We start from the raw sequence: 16,802 nt of genomic DNA, 5'->3' as shown, positions 1-16,802 counted from the left end.
CAGGATCAAGGTCTACTAGTAATGAGTAAATCCAAATTCCTTCTCAGCCACAAAGCTCCCTTATTTCTCAACCAAGCCCAGCCCACAATCTCATTGTGAGGATAAAATGAGGAAAGTGCATGCAAACTCTACCCTGCTATTGGGCTGAGTGAGGTGTCTGCTTCAGGCAACGAACTGTGAATGTCATGAATGAGTGCCAAATGGTTATTTAACCTCTTGTCATGCTGTTTTTACTGCTGAGGATGGAAAAAGACGTACATGGGATTTTCTCACTGGCATGACAAAACAACCTGGGTGTTTTTAGGTCCCATCAGCATTGATTTGGGTGAATGAGGTTACCATTTCCTGTTCTGCCACAGGCAACAAAAGGGTTGTCCCTTGTCTCTATTTGTCATCATGAACTGAATGTGAACGTAAGGGATGAATACATAAATCCATACTCTGCTCACACTGTAGGGTTATTGTGAAGCTAGAATGCCGCTTCTCTTATCCCTTCAAAGGTGGTATTCCAGTAAATGCATTTCAAAAATATAGTCAGTCAGTTATAATGTGAAGTTTGTTCAGGGATGGTGAATGGAATCAACCATGCTCAAATAAAGAGGCTTTTAAATCATGGTTTTTTATGTAGAGGCCCTATAGAGTAAAAACCATTTATATTTTCAAAGAACTGAAGAGAAAGCAAATTTCACAACAGAGTTATTGGGGGGGAAAGGAGAGGGTTGACTTAAAAGTTGTTTTTCTCAGTCTCTGTCAGAAGTGTAATGTGTATCTATCTATACATGGGGGAAAGGTATGGATCTTATGGTAATCCCAGCCAAAATAGATCCATTGAATGAATTGTTGAAAGTCAACACTTAAGTAAATATCATTGAGTCAACAAGTCTGTTCCAGTTGGGCTTAACAACATCAAGGATGAGAATCATGGAGCCTTACAGATATCAGTCTGCATTTCCCACCATTTCTGACCATTGGTTGCACTGACTAGGACTGCTGGGACTTGGAGTCCAACAAGATGTAGAGTAGTGGTTCTCAACCTGTGGGTCCCTAGATGCTTTGGCCTTCAACTCCCAAAAATCCTAACAGCTGGTAAACTGCCATTTTGTAGGCCAAAACACCTGGGGACCCACAGGTTGAGAACCACTAATGTAGAGGATCCATATAATTCCCACTACTGATCCATATTATTCAGTGCACCTGAGAGTGCTAGCTTCATTAAACATATTTAAATACCGAAGTTGAAATAATCCATGCTATAGCATTTCTGATTTCTATGTATTGGTGTAAAGCTGGACAGTGAGGAAAGCTGCTAAGTGGAGGATCAATTCATTTAAAGTGTGATACTGGGCAAGAGTTCTGCAGATACCATCGACTGCCAAAAAGACAAATGAATCAGGCCTTCACCCTCAATATCACACAAAGATAGGATTCATTAAAAAGATTCATTAATGCTTGGTAGGGTGGAAGGCAAGAGAAGCATAGTGTAGTGATTTGAGCAGCGGACTAAAACTCTGAAGATCAAGGTTTAAATCTCCACTCGAGCACAGGAACTCACTGTATCAAAGTCAACCCTCCTCTGAACAAATTATGTCAATAAAACCCCATGATAGGTTCACCTTAAGTCAAAAATGATTTGAAGGCACACAACATCCAAGTGGAAGACAATAGGGTAAGAGGAAGACCATATTACAGGGGGTATTAATTCAATCAAAGAAGGCATAAACCAGAGTTTGCAAAACCTGAGCAGGGATGTGGCACTTGGAGAGCATTCATGAATGTTGTCATCAACATAATAGCAAAAACAATAAGAGAAACAAACACATGAAGAAGGATTGATATTTAAAAGGAATTGTCTGGATGATCCTCAATGATCTCAAAGAGTCCTTAGATCACAGCCATTCACACATTTCATGTTGGTGATGCACTTTTTAAACATGCATCATTTTGTGATACAGTTTTACTAGCATACTGGAGGTTACATGAATCCCTTATAAGAGATACAAACACATACATGAATTGCAATAGCAAAATGTATAAGGACACAACATATCTCATGAAAATCTTTCATTACATTTTTTAAAATATATTTTTTATTTCACATAGCGGTATCTCATTCTGTAGCAACATATAGCAGCAAACAGTTTGGAAATATCTGTCTGAGATGCTATTGCATGGAGGCAACTGGCTTTGAATATTAAGGGTGAGTATTGCTATTAGGCATGCATTGCTTGAGAAAATGCCCACACTGCAACCAAGGACTGATTCTCTCAGGGCATTGTTTGCCTTGACAATATCACATATGCGCTCTGAGCACACACAGACAGAGCATGTGAATAAACCAGCCTACAGTTAAGCTGCTGCTGGCCTCAATAGGAGTGAAAGTTGTGGAGGAGGCATAAACAGATTTTGACATATGTGACTTTTAGAGGGAAAGGAGGGGCGGCAACATCATCAACAAAATAATGGACTGAACATGAAAATGCAAAAGCATTAACAGAACTTTGATCTAGGATTTTTGGAGATCAGAATTGGGATTCTGCTCAGCCATGGAAACACATGGGACACACTTTCCCAGCCACAGAGGAAAGCAGTGGAAAATCCCCATTGAATGAATCTTGTCAAGAAAACCACATAAAATTGTCAGCTTAAAGGAACATGAAATGGAATAAGGAAAAAGATAGTATATAATTAAATATAACTATATAAATATAAATATTCCATTTAAAGAACTTGTACCTCATAATATGAGCTGCAGGAATTTCCATGGGGAGGGGGAGGCATAGACAACCCGTCGCCCCACACTCTGCATTGCCCATCTTACCTTACCCCAGGCCACATCCCATGAGGGGAAGTATCCACTGCCTGGCTTCTCCCCATCAATCCCAATGCAACATGGGAAGCATCCTGTGTTGCCGCAGTGGCATACACCAGTTTCTCTTCAGTTTTGCCATGGAGCCCCACTGAAAGTAGATGTACATAATGGGATGGGAGCCAATGGGCTCCATGGCAAAACTGAAGAGGAATTGGTGTATGCCACTGATTTTTACCCCATCTGATGAGACCCCTTCTACACATAAAAAATCCAGATTATCTGCTTTGAACTGGATTATGTGGCAGTGTAGACTCATACAATCCAGTTCAAATCTGTTTGGTAATCTGGACAGTATAGCAGTGTAGAAAGGGCCTCTTTGTGAGGCTTCACCCACTGAAACAATTACTGAATGATAAATCAATACTTATGTAAATCCCATTGAATGACTATGTTATCTGCCGGAAATGGCAATTGGGTTTAGTAATGTATTGACACCGTTTTAACTGCTGTGGCTCAATGCTATGGAATCCTGGAATTTGTTTGCTGAGATATCAACCTTCTTTGGCAGAAAAGGCTAAGGACCTTGTGAAACATGAGCTAAGTATCTCCTGAATTTATAAATATTTGTGTACCATTTTAAATGAGGCTATCGGATGGTAGTGGTAATAGCATTCTCTGCTTCAGACAGTGTAGCTCTACCAGGTTCTCACCCTGTACTTAACACATGGCTACACTCCTGATATACAAAACACTTGGGTTGACATTGAAATGGAAAACACACAGGTCACCAGTTTTGATGGTCATGCATCATGCTTGCAATTCACTGAGCATTCAGAAAAAATGTTTTCAAAAGTGCAAAAGAAGCTGAAAAAGCAAGGTCAAAGATGGACAATTTTAACTGGGTACTCTGCAATTTTAGCCTGGGCAAACAGATGGAAGTTCATCTACATTGCTAACGTGACCTTAGGGGAGAATTTGAAAAAATATTATTCAGTGCACTCACAGGCATGGAACAGCATTGTTGAAATTCATATTTTAATAGCCTTTAAACATATATTTACATGGCTTCCAGTTACAACATGTTGTAAGCATCATTCAGGAACATAGTAGTTCTAAGCCATTGGCTCATTTATTTTTTTCTCTCTCTTTGTACAAGGTACATAAATGAAAACCCTGCTGTAGCAGGAGGGCAACATTGTGTGATGGTGCAGAGTGCAAAGGGGTTTCAAAGATGTATGATTTTATGGGTTGTTTTAACTTTTGTACTGCATTTTTTTTGTTCTGTTGTAGCTGCCTTGTGTCTGTTCTCAGAGAAAGGGAGAATATAAATTTCTCAAATAAATAAATATGTCCTCTTCAAATTTCATAGTATACTTGTTACATATCTTTAGGTAATCTGAAGTGAAAATTAACTGAAGTTGTGGAAAAATGTCTATCATGCTTGGATTAGGGTTCAGCTCCAAAATGTGCACACTGGGCATTGATTGATCCACACATAGCATTGTGTTGCTGTTCAGTACAGGGGTTGTGCAAGGTGACTCTGCCAGCGGATATTTACATGATACTGAAAAAACATAGGATCTCAATGTAAAAATGTATATTTACTGTAGAATTAACATCATTTGACATCACTTTAACTTCCATGGCTCAGTGCTATGGAAATTACAAATTCCAGGATTCCATAGCACAGGGCCATGCCAATTAAAGTGGTGTCAAATAGCATTAATGCTACAGTGTAGATGGCTCCCTGCTCAACCTAAATACAGCTGGTATAGAAAAAGACCTGCAAAGTTGAACAATATACACATGAAAGTCTGATCTCTTTCCAGATCCCCAAACTTGCCAAGCATGCCTTAAAAAAAACCTCAGATTTTATTTGTATTTTGCACTGATCTGTCCAGCCCTCATTAGAAGCCTCTCCATGTTTGGCAGATATATCCTTTGCAGAGAGATGACTAGGCTACAAACATCTCTACTGAGAACGTTGTGATGGATATTAGATTGTAAAATCCTTGGAAGACGGTTATTTCTCTCATGCTGCCTGCAGGCTAGCTTCTGTCTTCATTCTTCTGTAGTTGTTGGACAACAGATTCATTTTCCCTCCCTACTTGCAGTAATAAGTCCTCAAAGAAATGAGAGAAAGATTGAATGAAGAGCTGGCAAAGTCTCACTATGTCTTATCCTGACCAAGCAGTCAGAGCTGTTGTAAAGCCAAATGAGATGAGAACGGTAAAGCAATTGATATACTCAAAGTGTTTCGCCCAGTCTGTTGGAATGAGGAATGGCTTGCACAGCTATACTTTTCATACAGCTTCCTAATAAACTGCAGGCAAAAAGAATGTGTGTACTAGGAAGTCCTAGTTGTTTAGAGCAAGTATGGAAGCAATAGTCACACTAGATTGTAATATTCTAACAGCAGTCTTACTATTAGGCAAGTGACACACCTGCCTCAGCAGATTTAAAGGGTCAGAAAAGTGTTCTTTATTTTGTTTTTAGTGTATTTCTATTACCATGTATAAGAAAAGATAGTTTGTGGGATTTTTGTTTGTTTCATACACCAAAATAAGTTGTCTGGGTGTGGTTTCTATGCAGCTTTACATGAATGGGTCTAAGGCTGATACTCTTTGCTGCTCTAGTTTTGTGACTCTCCATTAAAAAAAAACAATGGAGACTGTATATGCAACTTATATTTCTTGTATCTAAGGTTCTCCATAGACTAGAATCTTATATTCATTTTGAAAATAGCTCTTTTTCCTTTTCTGCGATGGAAACCATATTCCCACGTAAACAAAACCAAAAAAAAGCAAGAGAGGGCCAAAGGGTTAAACCATCCTGAGCATATATGAAAAACATATAAGAAATAAAATATGAACATCAAATTGTTAGGGAAAACTCCCAAAAATACAGCAGAGCATCCAAAAATACAAACAGGATACTTGAGCATTCAGCACACAGCAAGCAGAGCGTGAAGTGTTGTGGCTGAAAAGAACTTAGAGCTTAGGAGGAAAAGATGCAGAGTTCAATCTTTAAAGTTACAAAAGGTTTATTTACAAAAAAACCCTACATTTCTTAATAGTAAAGAACTGGGTCTGAACTACTCTAACTCCATCGCTTCTCACGTTCAAGAGAGGGGAAAATCTCCCAACACTACATCTCTGTCAGGACCCAGGCTGCAGAACACCAATAACCATGCGCAGAGGCCAGACTCTATCTAATATCTTTATTAAAGAAATATATAAAAACAATAAAAACAAGTGAAGAATATAGTTCAGAAGCAGACCTTTCAGATGAGGTCAAATATAGTCCAGAAATGTATTGTCCAATATAAGATATTAGAGTTCAAAGTTTTAATCCACTTGACTGAAACACACACTTTGCCAAGCAATAGTGTGGGGAAACGACAGAGTCTTTAAAGTCCAATGTAGCTTGACAACAAGGCTGGAAAATAAACTTGATTCTTGGCTAGATCAAAGACTTGAAACGAGGCAAACATGAAGCATGAAACAAGGTCCGTGGCAAAACGTGAAACAAGGCAGGCTTGAAACTTGATCCGGGAAGCAAGGAACTGGGGTTACGAAGTCCACACACGATCTCTCTCCTCAAGCTGATCAATTGACTCCGCAAAGTTCCCCTTGCGACAAACACCTATATTGGATCTCGTTTTCCCGCCAACAGAACACTTTCCCTAGAGAACGAGAAGTGAAACCCAACTCTGTCCAGATGCATGACTCCTTAGAATTTCCCAAGGGAAGCAGACCTAATCAGCTAGTTGTTTGGCAGCGATTCTCAGGCTCCGGCGATTAGCCTCTCTGACTCCTCTATCTCTAGTATAATTGTCCCTCTAGGAAAACGGGGGGGAGTTCTGCCCAAGGCCTGTTTGGCTGAATTCTTGAGGGCAAACATCCTCCAGGTGGAGAGGCTCCGGCTCTGGCTGAACCGGCGAAAATCCCATGTTTTCCTCTTCGTCTGCCACAATAGTACTAGGAACAGGACTACAAGGCCCATGAGTCATCACAATCTCTCCTGACACACGCAAGCAGAGAGAGGTCTCAATCCACGGATATAAAAAGCAGATGTCTGAAAAAAAAGGCATGCACCTGAAGAGTATCTATTCTACACAACCAATCAGAATGAGAGCAGAAAGAGGGAACAAATAGAGAAATTCCAACTGTCATTCAGGAGTCGGAAGGGAAAGAAAGAATTCCCTCAGCCTATTCCTAAGCTAACTAACTGTTCCTCTTGTGGATTGTAGGCTTGGACAGCGTGGGGTTGAATTCTTCCTTCCTGCTTTCAGAAGCATATTGCTGCTTCCAAGTTTCACTAATAATTCTCCATAAGCCCATCTTCCATGTCTTCTCCTTAAAATTATAGTCAACTCTCCACATTTGCTGGGGTTAGGTGACACAGAACCACCATGACAGTGAAAATCCATGGATAAAGAGATTGGCTCCCCCCCGAGAGAGTCACATTGAAAGACCTAGTAATTCCAACAGAGGATATTTTTAAATCAAGTCTGTAAATGTCAAAACTGGAAATGTGGAAGGATGACAGTGAAAGGCATGGGGCAATGAGAGTGAAACTCCATAGTATGCAGCATGTTTGTGCTTTATGCTGATGTAATTCCACTGGTAAAAACAAAAGATGACAGCAGGGAGTTAAAACCTGAGCCATTAGAGAAATAGACTGCCTGGAGCTGGTGGATTTTGTCTGATTTTGCTTGTCATTGTTGTGTAACCCCAGAAAAATTGCAATCGCTTCCATAATGCACCAACCTACTGGCCTAAATCACACAGTGATTGGAAGCAGCCACTCAGTTCAATGTAATACTGGATAGCGATTCATGGATCTGACAAAGTGGATTACAGTCCACAGTAGTATGTGCTATAGCAATTTTCCAAATCTTTATGGTGTTACAAGGCACTTTGTTTTCCCTTCTCAAAATGATTTTTTCTCCTTTGTTAAGGGTAAGCAAGGTGCTTCTGAAAGGAATGGAGTTACTGAACCACCTGCCAATTCTGCTTTTAATAAAATTATTTTTATGTTGTAATCTGGCTCATAAGGTGTGCATTTTTAAACACAGCAGCAAACAGGCCTTGGTGATAAATTACTGGGAATAAACTAGTGATGTAATTGGGGTATTACTACCTTCATTTTTATTGCTATGTTTTACTAATTTCTATTCTAATATTTTTATATTTTATACCTTTTGGGCTATTTTAATTGTTAAAATAGTTATTTCTATTAATCGTCTTTTTGTAATTAAAAACTCCCTTGATGGTATTGCCAATTGGGCAGTATGCAGTTACTGGTCTGAATTCATTATCATAGTTATGAATGTGTAATTCAGAGTTATGCATTCCTCGCTGGTTCTCATTCATGATCATGGCATATTTAATAATGTAAGCAATATGAAGAGATTGTAAAAGCCCCCCAATTCTGATTTACTGGGAGGAGCTGCTGCAAGAAGATCAGGATGCAGCAGATTGACTTTTCCAACCTGCTCCTGCAGGATCTCTATTGCAATTCTTCCTGTGGTCTCTGATGCAAGGAAGAATTGCAATAGAGCCCCTGCTTTTGATTGTGTCACCTGAAATGGCTCATGGGAGGGAGATGGACACATCAGTCCACTGCATACTAACAGGAGCATAGACCCCTGCTGCTCACAGCGGCTGCTGCCTGCTAAGTGAGATTCAGTATGGGTTGGAATGGGCTCCTTTAGCTATACAGCCAACATAGTTTTGTGACTAAGAACTGCATGTAGAATTCAGGACATTTAAATAAATAAGTGTAGAAGTAGTGATCGGATTACAAGGTGTTCATTAATTACAACCCATTTATAAACTCAGGAGATTGTGATAATTTCCCTTTAGTACTTTCAGCCATGATTAAGCCATCCAGATATTATTGGAGTACAGTATATAGTTTTCAACCTTTTCGTAAGATTATGACGTTTCCATGACGTTTCCCTTTTGTTGGAACCTGTTCAAACAAGTTACTTCAAAAGAACAAAAACGCTGAGAGTTTTTCTTTGTAATCTAGAAAGAAATACCGAATATAGTCTTGCAAGCATTACTGCTGTGTTCATTTCTTTAAACTTTCCAATCGCAGTTTTACCCAAACCCTCTTGAAGCTCTCATACTTTTCAGATTTAGAACAGATATCTAAACAATTCAAGCTTTTGTGAAATAGAGGTATAGACACACTGCTTCGGTGGAATATAATGTAGGCTTTTTTAGTGAAAATGTTTCTAATGCTCCGTTGGAGCTTATAAAGTCGGGCTTTTATTTTTGAAAAAACATAATCTGCATGGTTTGGAATTAATGTGGCAGAAAAGGATGTGAGGCAGAAGCATAACAAACAAAGCAGCAAAGAGACTTCAATTGTGCTTTGAAAACAATATATTACGGTCCAAAATATGTACTTCGAATCACAAGAAACATTTTAAGGGGCAATGACCTAGATTTCTTCAAGAACTGACTTTTTAATATTACCATCAAAACTCCCTGGGAATTGTATGTCTCTTTCATACTAAACAATTGTAGCATCTGATGCCACTTTAATCGCCATGGCTTTATACAGTACTATAAATTCTCAGATTGAGCATCCCTTATCTGGAATCCAAAATCCAAAATACCTCACAATACAACGTGAGAGTGAGTCCTTTGCTTTCTGATGGTTCAATGTACATAGAACTTTGTTTCATGCACAAAATTATTAAAATATTGTGTGTAAAATTACTTTCAGGCTACATATAAAATTTACTCAAAGCATACATGAATTTTGTGATTGGCTTCCTTCTCTAAGGTATCTCATTATATATATGCAGGTATTCCAAAATCTATCATTCATATACTCATATTACACATACATATTTTGGCTGGAATTACACCTAAAATGTACCTGTTCTGACTTACAAACAAATTAAACTTAAGAACAAAGTTTTTGTTCGTCACTTGAGGACTTTGTACATGGACACATGCTGTGTGATGCCTTCCGGGAACACGATCTGGCTTCACTAGTGAACCTCTTGGCCCTTATCCACATCACAAAACATACTGAGCAAGGTGATGGAAATCAGAAGGAATTAGAAGAACATTATAATTGTGTGTAGTAAAGGGTCATCAAAACTCCCATCTTTATAATAATCAGGAATACGTTTTACTTTATATGTAGCTCTCCTTTTCTGGATAATGGTGTTGAATCTCCATTTCTAAAAATACAAATAGCACAGCACAATCATAACAGGATTAAAGTTTGGGAACAAACCACAAACTGATGTATTTGTTAGGACTGGAAATATTGTGGATGCATTAACATTCATGTAAACCTCTTGCAAAGAAGTTTCTACTCTCATTTATTGCTCTGGCTTCAGGTAAACATGAATATACTCTACATCCAGCAGGAACTAATTTTGACATTTGTGTGGGCAGGAAAACAGGCAAGACTACTTGCTACAAATATATTCAAAGCAATATCCACAGGGAGATATACATTTACCCAGTTATTACCTGTGACTTACATTTCATGGATGAGGTTCTGGGAAATCACAGGCAATAGTCATCTTTTCTCATCTTTTCCTTTTCCCTATACTCACTTGTTCTCTTCAAATAACAGAAGCTCTCTAGTTATTAATGCAGAGCATTCAGCAGGTGGTCCAACCTCCACACAAACAAGGCACATGTTTGACTGAAGTCATATTCCTAAATATGCCTAGATTCTTGCACACATGATCTTGGGTTGATGAACAAAACATTTTTCCAACTATATGTTAAATCCCACATATCTCAAGGATTTTCTTATAGTAGTTGTTCTATACTACACAGTATTCATTTGTTTGTTGTATCTATAGGCTGCCTTTTCTCTGAAGAGGTCAAGGGCATATATAATCCTATTCAGGATTATTAATCACAAAACAGTTTTGCCTGGAAAGTTAGTCTGAGAACAATGATTGGCTTAAAACCAGTGTCAGCTCATATATTTTGCACCAGTGGAGTAATGAATTTATTCTAGGTTCTAAGATACTGATCCCCAACCTCTAATTTTAGAACTTTGGATAGCTCCTTCTTTAAGGTTGGGGCTATTTAAGGTCCAAACTGCCCCACTTCCATGGAGAAAACTACCACTAGTTTATAGTCACTCTAAACTTCTTGTCCATATAATAATAAAATAAATAATAAATAACTTTATTTATAATCCACCCATCTCCCCTAAGGGACTCAGAATGAGAGTATGAGAATCTGAACCCAAGTCTTCTCCTGCCTTAGTCCAACACTCTAGTCAACACTGTGTGTTGAGACATTAGTTTGTCAGCTGCAATGTGTAGGTGTTCCATGTGAACATAACAAGACACCTCTGTGTCTGTGTGAACTAAGCAATAAATCATGTATTTTAAGAATTATAAATGAAAGGTTTTCATGAGATATGTTTTATCCCCATACATTTTATTAGTACAATCTATGACTGTGTCTGTCTGTATCTCTTATAAGGGACTGATTCAACTCCTGGTTTCTAGTAAAGCTGAATTACCGTGTCACAAAATGCTGCATTTCTAAAAAGTGTGTCACTAACATGACATGTTTGAAAAGTTCTGCTCTAGCCACTACAGCAAACACCCTGAGATGGGGCTACACCATTGAATTTGTCTCATTTGCAAACAGGCAGGAGTATGAGGAGAAATGTTTGCTCTTGGTTTCTCTCCTGCACATAAAGAACTGCATTGTGCTTTGTCCACCCAGAAATCTGAGTGGTAACAGCCATAGCTTAGAAAGTTTTTTAAGTAAACAACTGCAGGTGTTCAATAGTATACTGTATTTGAAAAGTAACTTTTTGCTGTTACACATTGCAGTTGCTGGAAATGTGATTCATTAATTGTTTGTTGCATTACTCATTGTTTTTCATTTACAGTTGACCTCCCCACATTTGCCAAGGTTAGGGGCCCAGGATAGAAGTGGAAAGAACATAGATATCATAAGCCCCTTCCAAATATGCATATCCAGACAAGACAGAGGTCCTCTTGGTCAGTCGTAAGGCTGAACAGGGAATAGGGTTACAGCCTGTGTTGGACGGGGTCACACTCCCCCTGAAGACGCAGGTTCGCAGTCTGGGTGTGATCCTGGATTCATCGTCGAGCCTGGAGCCCCAGGTTTCAGCGGTGGCTGGGGGAGCATTTGCACAACTAAGACTTGTGCGCCAGCTACGCCCGTTCCTTTGGAGGTCTGACTTGGCCACAGTGGTCCACACTCTGGTTACATCCCGTTTGGATTACTGCAACGTGCTCTACGTGGGGCTGCCTTTGACGACGGCGCGGAAGCTCCAACTAGTACAACGGGCGGCAGCCAGATTAATAACTGGGGCGGCATACAGGGAGCGCACCACCCCCCTGCTAAGCCAGCTCCATTGGCTGCCGATATGCTACCGAGCCCAATTCAAAGTGCTGGTTTTGACCTACAAAGCCCTAAATGGTTCTGGTCCAACTTACCTGTCCAAATGTATCTCCTCCTATGAACCATCAAGAACACTAAGATCGTCTGGAGAGGCCCTGCTCTCAGTCCCACCTGCTTCACAGGCGCGGCTGGTGGGGACGAGAGACAGGGCCTTCTCGGTGGTGGCTCTCCGGCTGTGGAACTCCCTCCCCAGTAACATCCAGCAGGCCCCAACTCTCTTGGGCTTCAGGAAGACATGGCTTTGTGCGCAAGCATTTAATGAATAAGCAATATATTGACATGGTCTGAACTTAGGTTTATGTGCAATGGTTCCGTGGAAAAGTGGTTTTAAGTAACTATATGTTTTAGCTGACTAATGTATTCTGTGTATTATATGTGTTATATTTTATGAATAGTTGTTAATGGTTTTAAATGTGTTGCTGTTTTATTGATCTGTTTGGCATTGAATTTTGCCAGTTGTAAGCCGCCCTGAGTCCCCTCAGGTGAGAAGGGCGGGGCAGAAATGTTGTAAATAAATAAATAAATAAATATCATAAGCCCCTTCCAAATATGCATGCTACAGACTTCTTTCCCAATAACAGCCATAGTCTATCAACCCCTTTCCCATCTTCCCATCATGACGTCTCAGCCACTAATCCACCTCCTCATTTTACTGTTTCTGTTGTCAGATGTTAAACCCCTTACCCAGGAAAGGAGTTTAAACTCTGGCTAAGTCTTCATGATGGAAATTTGATAACTGGAGTGAGAGTCTGGCACTGTTGGCAGAACATGTAGGACAGATGGAAGGACAGCAGAAAGAGTGAGGCGAGGAGATTGAACAAGTTAAACTGCAAGTACAGTCATGAATACAGCAATAAAATCTGTGAAAGAGAAACTTGCAAATGTGGAGAGCACTCTTTCTTTTATATCTCTTACCTTTGTTGAGAAGGAGAGGGGAAAAACATCCTATTTATGCTTGGAAGCAGACTGGCAGTCTGTGGAACTGTTGTAACAACTCTCTTGTTACAACAGCTCCAATGTATGTCAGCTTTTTTCTGGGAAAAATTCAAAATGCTGATTATAACCTACAAAGCTCTATTTGGTTTAGGTCCAGGCTAATAGACTATGTAATGCTTTAGTTAGAACCACTGTTAAGAGAGTCTGTGCCTGGCAAGCGCATGCTAAACTAGATAGGCTAGAACAGAGAAACCAACTCACTGTTTTGAAGGCATGCCACAGATGTTTAATATGATTTGGCTAAAAAGGATGCAAGTACAGCATAAACATATAGAGAAATACAAGACATCTTATACAGTTCTGACAGCTATTCAGACTTCCTGCTCCCTCCCCTGATTTGCTGAAAAAATGACAGACTAGGATCTGTGCCGGGGTTGGCTGGGAGGGAGAATGGCAGCTGGCGATTGGTCAGAGTGAAAGACCAATCAGCTGCAGAGACACCCCCTGGGAGGGGAAAACAAATGATAAAGATACGTTGATCAGCTTTTGATTAGCTCAAATGTCCAATTCCATGCCAAACAAAGATATGGAGATTAGGAAACAAAGGTGTAAGACTCAAGTGACAAAGTTGCTGATCTTGGGTAATCAAGAGCTTGAATGTCAATACAAGAGGTTTAACGAATGCACATACTCTGGGCTTCTGTTTCTGTGGGCAGCAATCTCTCAGCTTCAGGTGAACCGTATAGTTAGACAAATTGTTTTGGGTTTATTTGGGCTGTCATGGGATGTCACCTTTCTCTGCCTACACATAAACAATGGGTCCGATGATTACCTGTCTTGAGAAACAGCCAGAGGGGTTTTCCCAGCCTTCCTGTTCTCGGGGGATTATCTTTGATGGCTCATGGAGAGTTTACTGTCTCTGGACTATGTCTTGATATTTTTTATAAAGCAGTCTATACATTTTATATACAAAAGATGGATACAGAACACAGAAAAATACAAGTTTCCAAAAAGTCATGAAAACATAATCTATTAAAGGGTTGGGTTAGAAACGATAAAGCCTAGGGGTTTACAGCTGCTGCTGGTTTGATCTTCTGATGCTCTGAACTTGCACAACTCCAGGAAGGATCTTTTTTTTAAAGAAAAAAGAAAAATCATATATTTATTTCTGAGCCCTTGGTGAACTAGAAATCTTCTGGGGGTGGTATTGTGGCTTGACAACAATTTTATCTCTCTGTATCAGGCATGGGCAAACTTTGACCCTCCAGGTATTTAGGACTTCAATTCCCACAATTCCTAACAGCCGGTTAGATGGCTGGGATTTCTGGGAGCTGAACTCCAAAACGCCTGGAGGGCTGAAGTTTGCCCATGCCTGCTCTATATGAATCTGCCTGGGCCCTGGGATCCTCAAGAAAGGATGTCTTGTCGTTCCACCATATTTACAGGTACAACTGATGGGATGCAAAATAGGCCTTTTTCAGTGGCTGCCTCTTAGCTCTAGACTTCTCTTTCCATTCAGGAAGGCTGGAATTGCACTTTTCTTGCTCTCCTTCTCTTGGCTTTTTATTAGGACACACTTAGAACTGAAGATTTTTAAAGAAAGGTTTTTGGAGGATGCTATTTTGTTTCTATTGAAATATTTTTTTACTGCTACCATCCTTTTTGTGTATGTGTGTTATAATTAGTTCTAATATTGTGATTAGTTTTATTCTATTTCAATGTTAAATTTGTATGTTTTAGTGATGTTGTGATTTTAAATTTTAAACCATCTTGACACTCAATTTTTTGGAAAATTTAAGAGAATTGATTATGATAGTGATGATGAGTTGGCTTGGGGTTTATGGGAGAATGACATAAATCATGAAGAAAGCCATATGGTTAACTATGTTGCTTATACACTGTGGCTTCCCTAGCTCTATTAACAGCACTGGTTTTCACAAGGTTTCAAGAATATCTCCCTCTTTTTCAGGGAATGAAAATGTTCTTCACCTCTCTGTGTTCAGTGAACATATGGAGATTAAGGCAGGAATGTGCCAACTGGCTGTAGACCAGCCTCTCTGTATTCAAACTGATGGAAGCTATGCTTGTAAAATCATACACACGATGAAGAGATCTGCCTTCCAATAACTTCTGTTTCGTTGAGACCCTAAAACTTAATGCAGGACCACTAGAAGCAATAATGATTTCTTTTTCACCCTTTCCTTGTTTTCACTGAACACATGCAAAGAGATTTGGAGTAGAACAATTTTAGAGCATATGTTAATTGCATAAAGACTAATTTTTAGAGTGGGGGGAGGGGTAGAGTTTAAATGCAGTAAATTTGAGAAACAAACAAACACAAATAAATGGAGTATTACTGCAGCCAGGAATCAATCTCTGGGAAACCCATCCTCCTTGCATCAAGTAAGAGGATTTTATATTGTGTGTAACCTATTTCAGAGAGACAAACCAAGCAGAAAGGAGGTGGTGTAGCATTGTAAGTATGGAGGCATGACAAGAGCTAGCAAAAGTAATTTCAGGACCATGGACAATAATCTTTCAGAATACCTTGAAAACAGAAGTTTCAGCAAACTGGAGTAGGACAAATGGGGGAAGAGGACCCAAACAATTACCGTCCAGTCACTATGACATCAATCTGGGACAGATCATTAAGTAGACAGCCTGTATTTACTTGGAAAGGATCACTAAAAAGTCTCCATGTATTTCTAAAAAACAAGTCATGCCAGACTAATCTGATCTCTTTTTTGATAGTTACAAGCTTAGTACTATTATTTTCCCCAATCTGGACACTGTAGTCCTATTGATGCAGGCTAGAATCACTTCTTCCATTTAAGATGAAATGGGAGACTGTGGTGAAGTAGAGACTTTTGCATTTCATTGAGGTAAAATCATGAAGCAAGGAGAATGTGGGTTTCATCCATTGGGCAGAGAAAATGTTCACATCTCTTCTTATTAAGCTGCTTTGACACCAAACTGTCAATTCCTTACTTTTACCCATCAGATGCTTGCAATGCTACTAGTGCAAGTCACCTGTTGGCTACCATCAGATACTGAATGTTAATACATCAGTATTGATTTCCACTGCTTATCAGTCGTCAAATGGAAAGATGTTGACTGCTATTTAAAAAGAACAGTAAATATAAAAAGTAAGTGTTCAAATATATTCCAAATATTATTATACTAAGAAAAAAGAGGGAATGTTTGTTGCCAAAATCTTCAGGGGAGAATAGAGACAGGAGAGAAGAAATAATAAAATTAGTTCTAATCTGAAGTTATCTGGGGGGGGAGGAAATATTTATCCCCCAAATCACCAAATAATGGTATTCAACAATCTCTCTAGCCCTCTTGTCCTATTACTAACATGCACAAGTGAAAGTTCAATTTATACCCAGGTGTGTGTGTGTGGGGGGGGGGGGGGGGGGTTGCAGTGAAGGTTATTTTAGAGGTTCAAGTTCTCTACCTTTCTTACACAACCAACTAAACCCACCTGAAACCTCATCTTTTTAATGCTCCCTCTTCTATATGGCAATTTAGAAGCAGATGGAAGTTGATAAATTGCTAAGAATGCTCTAGCTATATGGCTATACTCAAATGTACAATAAAGAACTTATGCT

At 39.4% G+C, this 16,802-nt stretch overlaps 1 protein-coding gene and 1 long non-coding RNA gene across 3 annotated transcripts in view; one reads left to right on the top strand and one right to left on the bottom strand.

The window, feature by feature from the left end:
* Positions 1 to 16,802, bottom strand: part of kcnab1 (potassium voltage-gated channel subfamily A regulatory beta subunit 1) — a 205,447-nt gene that overhangs the window by 110,311 nt on the left and 78,334 nt on the right. The gene's annotated exons all lie outside the window — the stretch shown is intronic.
* Positions 1 to 16,802, top strand: part of LOC134297876 (uncharacterized) — a 33,925-nt gene that overhangs the window by 1,157 nt on the left and 15,966 nt on the right. The window lies entirely within an intron of this gene.

The sequence above is a fragment of the Anolis carolinensis genome, chromosome 3, assembly GCF_035594765.1.
Source record: "Anolis carolinensis isolate JA03-04 chromosome 3, rAnoCar3.1.pri, whole genome shotgun sequence".
Lineage (NCBI taxonomy): Eukaryota > Metazoa > Chordata > Lepidosauria > Squamata > Dactyloidae > Anolis > Anolis carolinensis.
Note: the sequence above shows the minus strand (reverse complement) of the source record. Positions and strands in the feature narration are given on the sequence as shown.